General features: G+C 44.0%; 1 protein-coding gene across 1 annotated transcript in view; it reads left to right on the top strand.

Moving 5' to 3' along the window:
* Nucleotides 1-16,901, top strand: part of LOC139800057 (type II inositol 1,4,5-trisphosphate 5-phosphatase-like) — a 142,810-nt gene that overhangs the window by 57,032 nt on the left and 68,877 nt on the right.

Consider the following 16,901-nt stretch of genomic DNA (forward strand, 5'->3'; position numbering starts at 1 on the left):
CTTAAAGATCAAAGTTTCGTTCACATCTCAATGGTTATCCAGCTACAGATCACAGCATAAGATTTAAAATAACAAAGCAAAGACTCCTGGGGTTTTATTTTAAAGGATTTGACAAGAAATTCCATATATCTCAATAAGCTGGGCCAGAGAAAGAAGTGCAGAGGAGTCACTGATCTGGTCACAAAAAAATAATCAAAGGGTTTTAACATACCTGTTTTCAAGAAATAAAACCCCATCTGAATTAGAGCAACTGCTACGAATGTGGTTTGGATAAAGGCACTCTGGGAACTACCAGGGTCCCTGGGCCAGCTACACTGACTCACACTCACAGAGAGAGACATTCACGGGCAGAAAGGAATTCAAACTGATCAGTGACAGCATTGCTGATGTCAGATTCAGACTGAGTCGTTTCAGAGCTACAGACAAGAAGCTTTCAAGCTGAAATATGACACACCACTCCATGACCAGCACAGGCTGTATTCTTCACAGGACACACAGACACACTTGATGAATTTCTCCATTCAGATCTCCTCACAGCTTCTCAAGTGCTCAGACCCCGCAACTCTGGCTTACTGTAATGCCTCACCCCAGTCTAGTGAAGAAAAAGCAGTTATACCTAAAATCAGGAGGACAAAAATAAAACAGCCCACCACTTAGTGATGTTTATACTGGAAGGACTCTTTTGAAATGCAGAGTTACACATCATATTCCACCCCAGGAGGCAAATCAACATCGAGAGCATTACCAGTCAGGTATTTCCTTGTGTTCCTTATTTGTATTTTAGCAGCAGCAGGACAGTGTTTGCAAAGCTGTGGAAAAATGCTGCCCCTTTTCTCAGTCTCAGTTCCAAGCGGGGGTATCCTGAAGAAAGGCTGAACCTCTGGGAAACGGCAGCAGCATCCAAACCTGAAGTCACCCAGATCCAAACATGTCCTGCAGGCAGAAGGGGAAGAAAGATGACAGAGCTTTTACCCACAAAGGCACTGGGCTCCAATCTTGTGCTGAATGGGTACACTGGGCTGTTGGTATTTTCACGTGCAGACAAACTATTCAACTGAACTGCTTCATCAGATAAAGTCCAAAGATCAAATGCAGAACTGCAGAATACCAACTTGGGCAGCAACAAGACTTTAACTGATGGCAATCTATTCAAGACATTGATGTACTCAGAGGGGCCCAAACAATTTCACCTCAATTATACAGTCTCAGGAAGAAATGCCCAGGTATTTACAGGCACAAAAAGGAATTGTTTCGCTGCACACAGATGTCCTCAAAATGCTTGGGATATGTTGGTTTGAGTCAAAAGTAAGAAACAGTACCAAGTTTAACAATAACAGATTCTCAGGGGGTTTTGGTAACCTTTTATAAAATTAGGGGGAAAAACCCAACTGTGCAAATGATGGCAGTACACAGTTTTGCTATGCTGACTCAAATACATTCTATTTACAACAAAGACTGTGTTTTATTGGAAAATGGATTAAGTTATTGTTTGGGAAATTAATACAAGGGTACACTGTTTGGATGTAAATGCAGGCTGCAGTAGAAAGTGTGAGATTGTGATTTTACATACAGCTTTTGATGTTCCACTCCCTGGCTCCCTTTGCCTTCCAGATGTTCCACTCACTGGCTCTGATTGGCTTCTAGAAGAACCAAGAAAAGGTGATCAGAACTCCAAATAAAGCACCTGTACCCAACCCTAAGTAGGGAAAGCAGAGTATAAACCAGTTCTCTGATGCACAGAGTAAACCATGTTGAAGAGAAAATTCAGTCCCCAAACCCACCTTTTTTTCTTCAAGATGCCCCCCAGCCTGTCACTGCCCAGTGTCCCATCACCCCCAGGCCTTCACTACCCACTGCCAACCCCCAGCAGCCCCCTGGCTCTGCCATGGCTCCCCCAGCAGCCCTGGGCCCATCACTGCCCAATGTCCTTTCACTCTCCCAGACCCTCACCACCCCATGTCCCCCCTGGCCCCCCCAGGCTGCCACCTCCCCGTGTCCCCTCCTGTCAGCAGCCAGCCATGGCAGGACAGCCTCGGGGAGATGCAGTGGGCTTGGTGGTCACAGTTCTATACGTGTATACCGGCCAGTACCTGTCAACTCATCTACAGCAACCCCAAATAGTGGATCGTCTTCCTGTCTAGGCACGTCCACCACTTCGCGTGCCAATCGTTCACACGTATCCGTAAAAAAGAGAAAATTTGAGGGAGACAAAATCAACTTCATTACATTATAGGAATCCTTAGGCAACATATTGTAATTGTCCCAAATAAATCCTAACATCTGTCTAGCTGGTTCAGATTGTATCCCATATTGAGATACTGTCTGACGAAGTTGCGATAACAACTTCCAGGGCAAACTAGTAATTTCTGCAATGACACGACCTGAACCTCCTTGGGTATATACCACAGGCATAGCCAATTCATCCTTTCTGGCCAATCGACTGAAACCTTCTTCATCTCCTTCTGCTTGTAAATTTACTGCCACAGTACGCCAATACTCATCCCTATCTTTTATATACTTTTCATGCTGGGGTGAGCTTTCCTCAGGCAAAGATGACAATACAGGCGGAGCGGACGGTTCAGGCAGAGATTCAACAGATTCCTCTGTCCCCATCCGAACCGTACCTCCTAAATTAACAACTGCTGCAGCACGATGAGTACGCAACTCCTCCTGAACTTCTGAACTCTAATCCTTTAAATAATGGTTGTGCCCCATTTGGGTCTTGTCCAGTTACAGACAATCTTGTGCGAGCTTCCTGAGCTGCTTTCTGCTCATTTAAGTGTTTATCAAACTGCTCTGATATTATTTTCCAACTTTTCTCTAATTTTTTAGCAATTTTATCATCATCTATCCCACGCATCCATAAATCATGCCCTAATTTTTTCCACTCCTCTCTTTCAAAAACTTCATGAGGATCTTTAAAATACCCTAGTTGCTCCGCATATTCTAACAGCGGCAACAACTCCTTTTTCCAATTTAATTTTGTTCCCCGCTTTTCTAAAAAGCATTTAAAAACATCATACGTCGTCTGCCTTTCCATTATTACTCAAGCATTAATACCTGTGCGCACAGCTGTGTTAGCAGTAACGGCTTACGACGTCCTCGGCTCAACAGACTCCTCTCCTTCGCTGCCTTTCTTGTTCGAGTCAGCGTGCAGGTAGTCTCAAGGTACTGCTCTCCCGGGCCGGTCCTTCTCGCTTCCAGTTTCACGGTCGAACCGCAGACTCTCCCGATTCCTACCGACTAATATAGTCTATGACCCTGTCTCGATCCTCTTCGTGAGGTCGAGAAGCCCTCTCTGGAGGTTCAGGAACCTCTCCGTCGGGTCCCTGTTGCCACTTGTCGCAAGAAGGGGTTGACACACGATCAATATGATCAGTCAGAGCCAACTTTATTGATCTGAGGGCGTTCTTTTATACACTTGTAATTATATAATACATATTTATTTGTGTTACAATTGGTTAACTGCGTTAATTAGCTCATGCATATTACAAAAGTAAGCTCATGGTTGGCTGGCATTAAACAAGTGAATCCTCCTTCGGTAATCCCGAGGGATTCCCACACGTGGATTACATCCTCATTTTAATGACCACAATGTCCTGTTTGCTTGCTTGTAATTAGCTCCCAGGAGAGTAATCAAGGACGGTGTAGACTCGATACAAGGCTTTTCACCAAGGTTATTGGCTTCCTCTCAAGGTTGTTCAATGACTATATATAGTTTTGATTGTACTTAGCCTAACAGTAATGCCTTGCGATTCTAGTTAGCCTTAGTGTTGCTACCAGTAAGACCTTACAGGCCTTGCAGGCCTTGCATAGGCAATGCCCAATCATCGACAATCCTCCTCCTCAGCTGGTAGAAGATCCTGATGTCTGCTGGAAGCAGACTGGGAATCTAACAAAGCAAGGGAGGAGGGTCTGTCCTCACTCCTGGAGGAGGAGGAGAGGCCATGGGGGAGGGATATGGGGATGGGTCTGTCCTCACTCCTGGGGGAGGAGGAGAGAAAAAAGCCAGTTTCGAAAAAGCCAGTGTATAAAAAAATATTTTTTTTACAGCGATTTGATAGCTAAAAATCAGATCAGCTGCATCTGAAATTCAGAGCAGATCGTTTTCTCTCAGGAGAAACTGACAGATGAACTGCTGAGCTTTCTTCTTCTCAGCTGTGTCAGGTGCAGGACGTCCAGGAGGAGGGCGAAGCAACAGCTCCCCAAAAATGCTGCCTGCATTTCAGAGAAAAAGCCAGAGAGAGTGAGACAGAGCCAGCAGCTGCAGGGGTCACAGGTAAAATCCCCCAACCCCAGGCAAGGTGACACTTGAGGGCTCGCTCAGCCTGCCCAGGGGACTTTGGAGAAAGGGGTTTTGTGAGAAATGCTGCAAATCCCCTCTGAGCAGGGCAGTTGGAGTTGTGGCCTTACCAAGGATATGCGCATCCAAGTGGTTTTTCCCTGATTTTCTCAGCAGTTCCTGTAGAAATGCCATCAGATACTCAAACACATTTTTGTGGCACCTGGGCAGTTTAGAGATGATCTGAGGAGGTGGGGGAAAAAAAAAAAACAACAAACCCACAATATTTATCTTGAAGATGTGGCAATGCCTCAGCAGCTTCATCTGCTTCCAGCATCACCCAGTTTGCAAACAACTGCTCTGAGTAGCCCAAAGCAGTCAAGATCCTTTATTTATTACCAGATAATTCAGTTTCTGAGAGCAAAACCCCTTTGCTGGTCTCACATAAAGCAGTTTGTCTCCTTTCCCTCTAAAATCAGAGGAGTTTTACCTGGCTGCTCAGTCTCTAGCTGCAGGCACTCTCCAGACATCTTCTGTAGAACCTGGAGCAGATGGCAGGCTCTCCAGGAAGAGCAGCAAAGCTTCAGCAACTGAGTGATTGCTGCCAACTGATCCCCAAGTGGTTAAGGAAAGGGGGGGCAAGAAGAGCCTGATCTGCTTTGCTGGAATTTCTGCTGAAACATTCACCTTGGCTCTGGGTTAAAAGAGTTCACAGCTGGGAGCTCAGACACCAACAGCACAAGGACCTGGCAGAGGTTTTCACACTGAGCACAAGGAAATGCAGCTGTCAGTCACCCCAAGGTGAGAGGGGGGAATTAAAACCCCCTGGGGGAACCCTCTGATTGCATCTTTTCAGCTCTTGGCACTAAGTGACCCTCAGGGGACATCAGGCTGCAAGGATCCAGAGGGTGTCGTATCAAGCCATGGCAGGACAGCCTCGGGGAGATGCAGTGACACCCTCTACATCACTGCCCAGCTGGAGTCCATAGAGCGAGAAATAGATAAGTAGATAAAACTAAGCCACCGTTGTCTCCAGCTGAGAGAAAGCAGCTTGGCCATTTCAGATGACTAAACTGAAAAAATTCAAAATTGTCATAAAATGACAACAGCAATGACTTTCCCTATCATTTGCTTTGGCCTTATTCAGTGTAGCCTTGTGTAAGGAGATGTAAACTTTCAGCTTTTCACAGATAGATTTTTCTCACAAGCAGTTTATGTAAAAGTCATCACGTCACCTGGGGTGAGCACTTGTTGGCAACTGGAGCCTCAGGAGAAACCTCTGCTGACACGTTGGGCAGGTATGTTCCTCAGACTCCAGTACTGCTGTTCTAATACCTGTGTAGAATTAGAATCATCAGAATGGTTTTTAAAGAAAGCAGGAGGGAAATTTCAAAGTTCTAATCAATTGTAAAAAACACGTATATGGTTAAAGGCTGAATAGGATCTTGAGTGGAGGGCACGAAGCTATAAATGTTCAATAGTGGGAAAAAAGTTTCCAATATGTAGCAAATAACCACACAGTTTTGGTATTTCTCTGCTGTAACATTTGAAGGTGGGATTAGGCTGTGCCTTGATGTTTCATCTAGTCTTTTCCTCACTGCCCAGTAGAGTTGAAGTCACCAACGTCAAGGTTAGGGAATAAAACAACAACCAGGAAAACGTCCTGAGTTCTGAAGGATTAAATATTTAACTATTTATATATTAAAATAGTGGTGGGTTTGTTTTTTTTCTAGTCAGCAGTAAGTCACCAGAGTAATCTTATATGAGAGACAGGGCTGTGGACAAAACAGTTTGATATCTAAGACTGTCATCACCTGCACAATTACACACTCTGCTCATACTCCTCCTTTGGTGTGCAAAGGGGATTTCCCCAGAGACATAAAAAGGGAAAAGACTTTCTGCCTATTTTCCTCATTCCATAAGAAGCATCCTTCAGGGTAGACTTCAGGATGAAAGAGAACTGGAAACAAAGCAACCTTGTTATCTCCTGTTTCTGCTCTCAGAAGATCAGATGTGATTGTTTTGAACTAAGAAACACGCAAGGAACACTTACATTCCTCACAATAACTGTGCCCACAGCAGGGAATAAAAGCTGCATCAGTCAGTAGGGCTTTGCAAAGAGCACACAAGAACTCATCAGGTATGGGATCATCATCAGAGGAGAAGGAGAAGGAGAAGGAGAAGGAGAAGGAGAAGGAGAAGGAGGAGAAGAAGGAGAAGGAGGAGAAGAAAAAGGAGGAGGGCTCTTTGGAGAAACAGAAAGGCTTTTCCTTCTTTCCTCTGGCATATGCTTCCCTGGAGGCAGGGTGGGGAAGGAAAAAGACAAAAGTTAAGGACCGGTACATGGAAAAATTTTCCAAGCTTTAGATTTTATCAAAGGCAGTAAGATATGGAATTCTGCTCACCTCACGTTAATCCTGCTCACCTTCTAAAATACAGGTATTTATATTTAACTACATTTTTTGGTTGCTTTGGCACTCAGATGTTTCCCCACGATTTCTCTTGTTCACTTTTTTGGTCAGTTCAGCAAATTCCATACTTTTGCATTAAGAGCTGGTATTGCATATTTCCAAGTTCTTGTCAGCAGAGCTCCCTTTGTACTGGGATCTTTCACCCCCAGCATGAAACTCCTTGGAATTCCTGTGCTCTTTCTAACTCTGGGATCAGGCTCAACAGTTTGGCCCTGTAAAGAAAAGAAATGCAGACACACCTCATCTAAAGCTCACGCATGAAATGACATCTCACTTGTTACTATTTTAAGCAGCAAAAGCCTTTAATCCCCTCCTTTTCCTAACCCAAGGCTTGCTCCAATCAAATACTTTTTCTTTTAAATAACATAACAAGGATGTTCCAAAAAATGCTTGAGCAGTGTTTGGAACTCCACAAACAAAGAATGTCTTCACTTCAGGTTTATTCAGAAAATCCCCTTAGCTAACCAGCCACTTGGAGAAGAGACACAGATACACTTCTCCTCCAAAGCACAATTCAGAGTGAGGGATTAATTGGGTGTCTGAGTCAGTCCCTGGAGAAACTTATCCTGACCATCTCTATATTAAGGATGATTTCATCCCTCATGCATATATATATATATATGTTCACTGACTAATGTTAAATGCCACTAACACCCAACCAGAGACTCAGGTCACCAAAACACACAAAGAAGGGATGGTGCCAGCAGAAACATCTTGTTTTTATACAAAATACTAAGAACTGTGACCTGTCATTAAAAAGAGCTTAAGCAAGAAACATTTCCAGTAATACTACAAGACATAAAAATATACATGGACATATTGAGTGTCTATCAGCTAGAAGCAAGAAAATTTTACATTTATAATTCCAGGTCTCCCTCGCATTTTCAAGGGCTCAGCAAGCAACATCGTTGTATAACCTCGGTACTTCACCCCGTAAGAAACAATTCTTAAGAGGAGCAATCATCTCTTTGTTAGGGAACTGCCAAAGTCAAAACATTATCACCTGAGTAACGTCACAAGTCCCCCACACTCTTACCCATTTGTTGGGCAGTTTTTCCTGGAGTGGCCAGGTTCTCCACAACAAAAGCAAACGTAAAACAGTGGAGGTGGAGCCAAGGGATTCTTTTTGTGAGTTTTTGTGGAACGAAAGATAAAAGTGTGCATGTGGCTTTCTTCTTAAACAGCTCTACAGTTTTTCCAGCCTCTTCAAAGAACAGAGGTGACATTATCAACAAGTACTTGGCTGGATAATAGCAGTGGCAAGACTGTATCTTCATGCCTTTGATTTTATCCTCTTCAGATACAAGCGAGGTCAAAGGGAGCAACTGTAAGTTCTTCAGCCCTCCAAACACCTCTCATTCGGGTCAGACACTCATTTGCTTTCTGATGCTTTCATTCACAAAAAACATTTCATTAAACAGCTGTTTCATACACACCTTTTTTGTCTCCGTGGGAACATAATCCGGATCGACAGCTCTGAAATCACTCACATTTACAGGCAGCTTGACAGGCAGTTGACTCATTTGGTAGAACAAAAACAGTTGAAAAAAAGCCCCTCTCATACACGGCCAACCCCCACAGCACTTCACTAGGAACAGACCAAAATTCTACCCTGGCATTTTCTACATTGTCATAAAAACTCAGAAAACTTCCTATGTGCATTGCCTCCATGCTAAGCCAGCCTGCACTAAAGAGGTGAGAATAAATAACAGTTTTGAGCTGCTTTACAATGTGTCCCTTCGTTTTTTCTGAAATATTGCCGTGTTCTCAAAAGCTCAAATGTGTGCATCACTTGGACACTTGCTCTACATTTTAGAATAAAACTTTAGATGAGTATACAGCACCAAGTACACGTTTAGGGGCAGCACCAATGCAGATAAATGCCTCTGGGTGGCTGCCTTCAAACTGATCCTTCTTTGTTTCCCCAGCTTTGTTTCCCCTTTACTTTCTGCAGTGACAGAGGCACGGAGTTTCCACTGGGAAAAGATTTCTCTTGCTTGGGCAGGAACTCCAAGCTACGTTTGCAGAAGCAAGAACCAGCTCCTGTGCATTAGGCCTTCTCTGATCTTTGGAACTTTCAGGAACAGTCATTTCACTGGTGAGCACTGTGCCTTTTCACAAAGGGCAATCACTGCTGCTTGCCCAGACAAACTTACACCTTGCTGAGCAAACGTGCCAGCAGTTCCACAGCACTACACAGCAGTTGTCCCTGTTACAGAAACACTCCTCATTTAACTGGTGCAGACCCACTGAAACGTCCATGACTTACTGACAACTAAATTACTCTGCAGACATTGGGTTTCCAACACAAAATTAACAAAATGTCTCAGAGATGGTGAACAGCTCCTGAAGGGCTTCCTTGTGTCTTCAGGCTGAGGAATACTGCAGGATTACACTGAGGCTGATCAGCTACTCCCCTCCTGTCTTCCCAAGCTTCCCAACAACCCTCTGTAGGATAGGATCCAAACGCAAACATCTTGTAAACTTAAACCAATGACTTCATATTCTTAAAGATCAAAGTTTCGTTCACATCTCAATGGTTATCCAGCTACAGATCACAGCATAAGATTTAAAATAACAAAGCAAAGACTCCTGGGGTTTTATTTTAAAGGATTTGACAAGAAATTCCATATATCTCAATAAGCTGGGCCAGAGAAAGAAGTGCAGAGGAGTCACTGATCTGGTCACAAAAAAATAATCAAAGGGTTTTAACATACCTGTTTTCAAGAAATAAAACCCCATCTGAATTAGAGCAACTGCTACGAATGTGGTTTGGATAAAGGCACTCTGGGAACTACCAGGGTCCCTGGGCCAGCTACACTGACTCACACTCACAGAGAGAGACATTCACGGGCAGAAAGGAATTCAAACTGATCAGTGACAGCATTGCTGATGTCAGATTCAGACTGAGTCGTTTCAGAGCTACAGACAAGAAGCTTTCAAGCTGAAATATGACACACCACTCCATGACCAGCACAGGCTGTATTCTTCACAGGACACACAGACACACTTGATGAATTTCTCCATTCAGATCTCCTCACAGCTTCTCAAGTGCTCAGACCCCGCAACTCTGGCTTACTGTAATGCCTCACCCCAGTCTAGTGAAGAAAAAGCAGTTATACCTAAAATCAGGAGGACAAAAATAAAACAGCCCACCACTTAGTGATGTTTATACTGGAAGGACTCTTTTGAAATGCAGAGTTACACATCATATTCCACCCCAGGAGGCAAATCAACATCGAGAGCATTACCAGTCAGGTATTTCCTTGTGTTCCTTATTTGTATTTTAGCAGCAGCAGGACAGTGTTTGCAAAGCTGTGGAAAAATGCTGCCCCTTTTCTCAGTCTCAGTTCCAAGCGGGGGTATCCTGAAGAAAGGCTGAACCTCTGGGAAACGGCAGCAGCATCCAAACCTGAAGTCACCCAGATCCAAACATGTCCTGCAGGCAGAAGGGGAAGAAAGATGACAGAGCTTTTACCCACAAAGGCACTGGGCTCCAATCTTGTGCTGAATGGGTACACTGGGCTGTTGGTATTTTCACGTGCAGACAAACTATTCAACTGAACTGCTTCATCAGATAAAGTCCAAAGATCAAATGCAGAACTGCAGAATACCAACTTGGGCAGCAACAAGACTTTAACTGATGGCAATCTATTCAAGACATTGATGTACTCAGAGGGGCCCAAACAATTTCACCTCAATTATACAGTCTCAGGAAGAAATGCCCAGGTATTTACAGGCACAAAAAGGAATTGTTTCGCTGCACACAGATGTCCTCAAAATGCTTGGGATATGTTGGTTTGAGTCAAAAGTAAGAAACAGTACCAAGTTTAACAATAACAGATTCTCAGGGGGTTTTGGTAACCTTTTATAAAATTAGGGGGAAAAACCCAACTGTGCAAATGATGGCAGTACACAGTTTTGCTATGCTGACTCAAATACATTCTATTTACAACAAAGACTGTGTTTTATTGGAAAATGGATTAAGTTATTGTTTGGGAAATTAATACAAGGGTACACTGTTTGGATGTAAATGCAGGCTGCAGTAGAAAGTGTGAGATTGTGATTTTACATACAGCTTTTGATGTTCCACTCCCTGGCTCCCTTTGCCTTCCAGATGTTCCACTCACTGGCTCTGATTGGCTTCTAGAAGAACCAAGAAAAGGTGATCAGAACTCCAAATAAAGCACCTGTACCCAACCCTAAGTAGGGAAAGCAGAGTATAAACCAGTTCTCTGATGCACAGAGTAAACCATGTTGAAGAGAAAATTCAGTCCCCAAACCCACCTTTTTTTCTTCAAGATGCCCCCCAGCCTGTCACTGCCCAGTGTCCCATCACCCCCAGGCCTTCACTACCCACTGCCAACCCCCAGCAGCCCCCTGGCTCTGCCATGGCTCCCCCAGCAGCCCTGGGCCCATCACTGCCCAATGTCCTTTCACTCTCCCAGACCCTCACCACCCCATGTCCCCCCTGGCCCCCCCAGGCTGCCACCTCCCCGTGTCCCCTCCTGTCAGCAGCCAGCCATGGCAGGACAGCCTCGGGGAGATGCAGTGGGCTTGGTGGTCACAGTTCTATACGTGTATACCGGCCAGTACCTGTCAACTCATCTACAGCAACCCCAAATAGTGGATCGTCTTCCTGTCTAGGCACGTCCACCACTTCGCGTGCCAATCGTTCACACGTATCCGTAAAAAAGAGAAAATTTGAGGGAGACAAAATCAACTTCATTACATTATAGGAATCCTTAGGCAACATATTGTAATTGTCCCAAATAAATCCTAACATCTGTCTAGCTGGTTCAGATTGTATCCCATATTGAGATACTGTCTGACGAAGTTGCGATAACAACTTCCAGGGCAAACTAGTAATTTCTGCAATGACACGACCTGAACCTCCTTGGGTATATACCACAGGCATAGCCAATTCATCCTTTCTGGCCAATCGACTGAAACCTTCTTCATCTCCTTCTGCTTGTAAATTTACTGCCACAGTACGCCAATACTCATCCCTATCTTTTATATACTTTTCATGCTGGGGTGAGCTTTCCTCAGGCAAAGATGACAATACAGGCGGAGCGGACGGTTCAGGCAGAGATTCAACAGATTCCTCTGTCCCCATCCGAACCGTACCTCCTAAATTAACAACTGCTGCAGCACGATGAGTACGCAACTCCTCCTGAACTTCTGAACTCTAATCCTTTAAATAATGGTTGTGCCCCATTTGGGTCTTGTCCAGTTACAGACAATCTTGTGCGAGCTTCCTGAGCTGCTTTCTGCTCATTTAAGTGTTTATCAAACTGCTCTGATATTATTTTCCAACTTTTCTCTAATTTTTTAGCAATTTTATCATCATCTATCCCACGCATCCATAAATCATGCCCTAATTTTTTCCACTCCTCTCTTTCAAAAACTTCATGAGGATCTTTAAAATACCCTAGTTGCTCCGCATATTCTAACAGCGGCAACAACTCCTTTTTCCAATTTAATTTTGTTCCCCGCTTTTCTAAAAAGCATTTAAAAACATCATACGTCGTCTGCCTTTCCATTATTACTCAAGCATTAATACCTGTGCGCACAGCTGTGTTAGCAGTAACGGCTTACGACGTCCTCGGCTCAACAGACTCCTCTCCTTCGCTGCCTTTCTTGTTCGAGTCAGCGTGCAGGTAGTCTCAAGGTACTGCTCTCCCGGGCCGGTCCTTCTCGCTTCCAGTTTCACGGTCGAACCGCAGACTCTCCCGATTCCTACCGACTAATATAGTCTATGACCCTGTCTCGATCCTCTTCGTGAGGTCGAGAAGCCCTCTCTGGAGGTTCAGGAACCTCTCCGTCGGGTCCCTGTTGCCACTTGTCGCAAGAAGGGGTTGACACACGATCAATATGATCAGTCAGAGCCAACTTTATTGATCTGAGGGCGTTCTTTTATACACTTGTAATTATATAATACATATTTATTTGTGTTACAATTGGTTAACTGCGTTAATTAGCTCATGCATATTACAAAAGTAAGCTCATGGTTGGCTGGCATTAAACAAGTGAATCCTCCTTCGGTAATCCCGAGGGATTCCCACACGTGGATTACATCCTCATTTTAATGACCACAATGTCCTGTTTGCTTGCTTGTAATTAGCTCCCAGGAGAGTAATCAAGGACGGTGTAGACTCGATACAAGACTATATATGGCTTTTCACCAAGGTTATTGGCTTCCTCTCAAGGTTGTTCAATGACTATATATAGTTTTGATTGTACTTAGCCTAACAGTAATGCCTTGCGATTCTAGTTAGCCTTAGTGTTGCTACCAGTAAGACCTTACAGGCCTTGCAGGCCTTGCATAGGCAATGCCCAATCATCGACAATCCTCCTCCTCAGCTGGTAGAAGATCCTGATGTCTGCTGGAAGCAGACTGGGAATCTAACAAAGCAAGGGAGGAGGGTCTGTCCTCACTCCTGGAGGAGGAGGAGAGGCCATGGGGGAGGGATATGGGGATGGGTCTGTCCTCACTCCTGGGGGAGGAGGAGAGAAAAAAGCCAGTTTCGAAAAAGCCAGTGTATAAAAAAATATTTTTTTTACAGCGATTTGATAGCTAAAAATCAGATCAGCTGCATCTGAAATTCAGAGCAGATCGTTTTCTCTCAGGAGAAACTGACAGATGAACTGCTGAGCTTTCTTCTTCTCAGCTGTGTCAGGTGCAGGACGTCCAGGAGGAGGGCGAAGCAACAGCTCCCCAAAAATGCTGCCTGCATTTCAGAGAAAAAGCCAGAGAGAGTGAGACAGAGCCAGCAGCTGCAGGGGTCACAGGTAAAATCCCCCAACCCCAGGCAAGGTGACACTTGAGGGCTCGCTCAGCCTGCCCAGGGGACTTTGGAGAAAGGGGTTTTGTGAGAAATGCTGCAAATCCCCTCTGAGCAGGGCAGTTGGAGTTGTGGCCTTACCAAGGATATGCGCATCCAAGTGGTTTTTCCCTGATTTTCTCAGCAGTTCCTGTAGAAATGCCATCAGATACTCAAACACATTTTTGTGGCACCTGGGCAGTTTAGAGATGATCTGAGGAGGTGGGGGAAAAAAAAAAAACAACAAACCCACAATATTTATCTTGAAGATGTGGCAATGCCTCAGCAGCTTCATCTGCTTCCAGCATCACCCAGTTTGCAAACAACTGCTCTGAGTAGCCCAAAGCAGTCAAGATCCTTTATTTATTACCAGATAATTCAGTTTCTGAGAGCAAAACCCCTTTGCTGGTCTCACATAAAGCAGTTTGTCTCCTTTCCCTCTAAAATCAGAGGAGTTTTACCTGGCTGCTCAGTCTCTAGCTGCAGGCACTCTCCAGACATCTTCTGTAGAACCTGGAGCAGATGGCAGGCTCTCCAGGAAGAGCAGCAAAGCTTCAGCAACTGAGTGATTGCTGCCAACTGATCCCCAAGTGGTTAAGGAAATGGGGGGCAAGAAGAGCCTGATCTGCTTTGCTGGAATTTCTGCTGAAATGGGGGGCACGTTCACAGCTGGGAGCTCAGACACCAACAGCACAAGGACCTGGCAGAGGTTTTCACACTGAGCACAAGGAAATGCAGCTGTCAGTCACCCCAAGGTGAGAGGGGGGAATTAAAACCCCCTGGGGGAACCCTCTGATTGCATCTTTTCAGCTCTTGGCACTAAGTGACCCTCAGGGGACATCAGGCTGCAAGGATCCAGAGGGTGTCGTATCAAGCCATGGCAGGACAGCCTCGGGGAGATGCAGTGACACCCTCTACATCACTGCCCAGCTGGAGTCCATAGAGCGAGAAATAGATAAGTAGATAAAACTAAGCCACCGTTGTCTCCAGCTGAGAGAAAGCAGCTTGGCCATTTCAGATGACTAAACTGAAAAAATTCAAAATTGTCATAAAATGACAACAGCAATGACTTTCCCTATCATTTGCTTTGGCCTTATTCAGTGTAGCCTTGTGTAAGGAGATGTAAACTTTCAGCTTTTCACAGATAGATTTTTCTCACAAGCAGTTTATGTAAAAGTCATCACGTCACCTGGGGTGAGCACTTGTTGGCAACTGGAGCCTCAGGAGAAACCTCTGCTGACACGTTGGGCAGGTATGTTCCTCAGACTCCAGTACTGCTGTTCTAATACCTGTGTAGAATTAGAATCATCAGAATGGTTTTTAAAGAAAGCAGGAGGGAAATTTCAAAGTTCTAATCAATTGTAAAAAAAACGTATATGGTTAAAGGCTGAATAGGATCTTGAGTGGAAGGCACGAAGCTATAAATGTTCAATAGTGGGAAAAATGTTTCCAATATGTAGCAAATAACCACACAGTTTTGGTATTTCTCTGCTGTAACATTTGAAGGTGGGATTAGGCTGTGCCTTGATGTTTCATCTAGTCTTTTCCTCACTGCCCAGTAGAGTTGAAGTCACCAACGTCAAGGTTAGGGAATAAAACAACAACCAGGAAAACGTCCTGAGTTCTGAAGGATTAAATATTTAACTATTTATATATTAAAATAGTGGTGGGTTTGTTTTTTTTCTAGTCAGCAGTAAGTCACCAGAGTAATCTTATATGAGAGACAGGGCTGTGGACAAAACAGTTTGATATCTAAGACTGTCATCACCTGCACAATTACACACTCTGCTCATACTCCTCCTTTGGTGTGCAAAGGGGATTTCCCCAGAGACATAAAAAGGGAAAAGACTTTCTGCCTATTTTCCTCATTCCATAAGAAGCATCCTTCAGGGTAGACTTCAGGATGAAAGAGAACTGGAAACAAAGCAACCTTGTTATCTCCTGTTTCTGCTCTCAGAAGATCAGATGTGATTGTTTTGAACTAAGAAACACGCAAGGAACACTTACATTCCTCACAATAACTGTGCCCACAGCAGGGAATAAAAGCTGCATCAGTCAGTAGGGCTTTGCAAAGAGCACACAAGAACTCATCAGGTATGGGATCATCATCAGAGGAGAAGGAGAAGGAGAAGAAGGAGAAGGAGAAGGAGGAGAAGAAGGAGAAGGAGGAGAAGAAAAAGGAGGAGGGCTCTTTGGAGAAACAGAAAGGTTTTTCCTTCTTTCCTCTGGCATATGCTTCCCTGGAGGCAGGGTGGGGAAGGAAAAAGACAAAAGTTAAAGACCGGTACATGGAAAAATTTTCCAAGCTTTAGATTTTATCAAAGGCAGTAAGATATGGAATTCTGCTCACCTCACGTTAATCCTGCTCACCTTCTAAAATACAGGTATTTATATTTAACTACATTTTTTGGTTGCTTTGGCACTCAGATGTTTCCCCACGATTTCTCTTGTTCACTTTTTTGGTCAGTTCAGCAAATTCCATACTTTTGCATTAAGAGCTGGTATTGCATATTTCCAAGTTCTTGTCAGCAGAGCTCCCTTTGTACTGGGATCTTTCACCCCCAGCATGAAACTCCTTGGAATTCCTGTGCTCTTTCTAACTCTGGGATCAGGCTCAACAGTTTGGCCCTGTAAAGAAAAGAAATGCAGACACACCTCATCTAAAGCTCACGCATGAAATGACATCTCACTTGTTACTATTTTAAGCAGCAAAAGCCTTTAATCCCCTCCTTTTCCTAACCCAAGGCTTGCTCCAATCAAATACTTTTTCTTTTAAATAACATAACAAGGATGTTCCAAAAAATGCTTGAGCAGTGTTTGGAACTCCACAAACAAAGAATGTCTTCACTTCAGGTTTATTCAGAAAATCCCCTTAGCTAACCAGCCACTTGGAGAAGAGACACAGATACACTTCTCCTCCAAAGCACAATTCAGAGTGAGGGATTAATTGGGTGTCTGAGTCAGTCCCTGGAGAAACTTATCCTGACCATCTCTATATTAAGGATGATTTCATCCCTCATGCATATATATATATATATGTTCACTGACTAATGTTAAATGCCACTAACACCCAACCAGAGACAGGTCACCAAAACACACAAAGAAGAGATGGTGCCAGCAGAAACATCTTGTTTTTATACAAAATACTAAGAACTGTGACCTGTCATTAAAAAGAGCTTAAGCAAGAAACATTTCCAGTAATACTACAAGACATAAAAATATACATGGACATATTGAGTGTCTATCAGCTAGAAGCAAGAAAATTTTACATTTATAATTCCAGGTCTCCCTCGCATTTTCAAGGGCTCAGCAAGCAACATC

This window comes from Heliangelus exortis, chromosome 9 (genome assembly GCF_036169615.1).
Source record: "Heliangelus exortis chromosome 9, bHelExo1.hap1, whole genome shotgun sequence".
NCBI classification, from domain to species: domain Eukaryota; kingdom Metazoa; phylum Chordata; class Aves; order Apodiformes; family Trochilidae; genus Heliangelus; species Heliangelus exortis.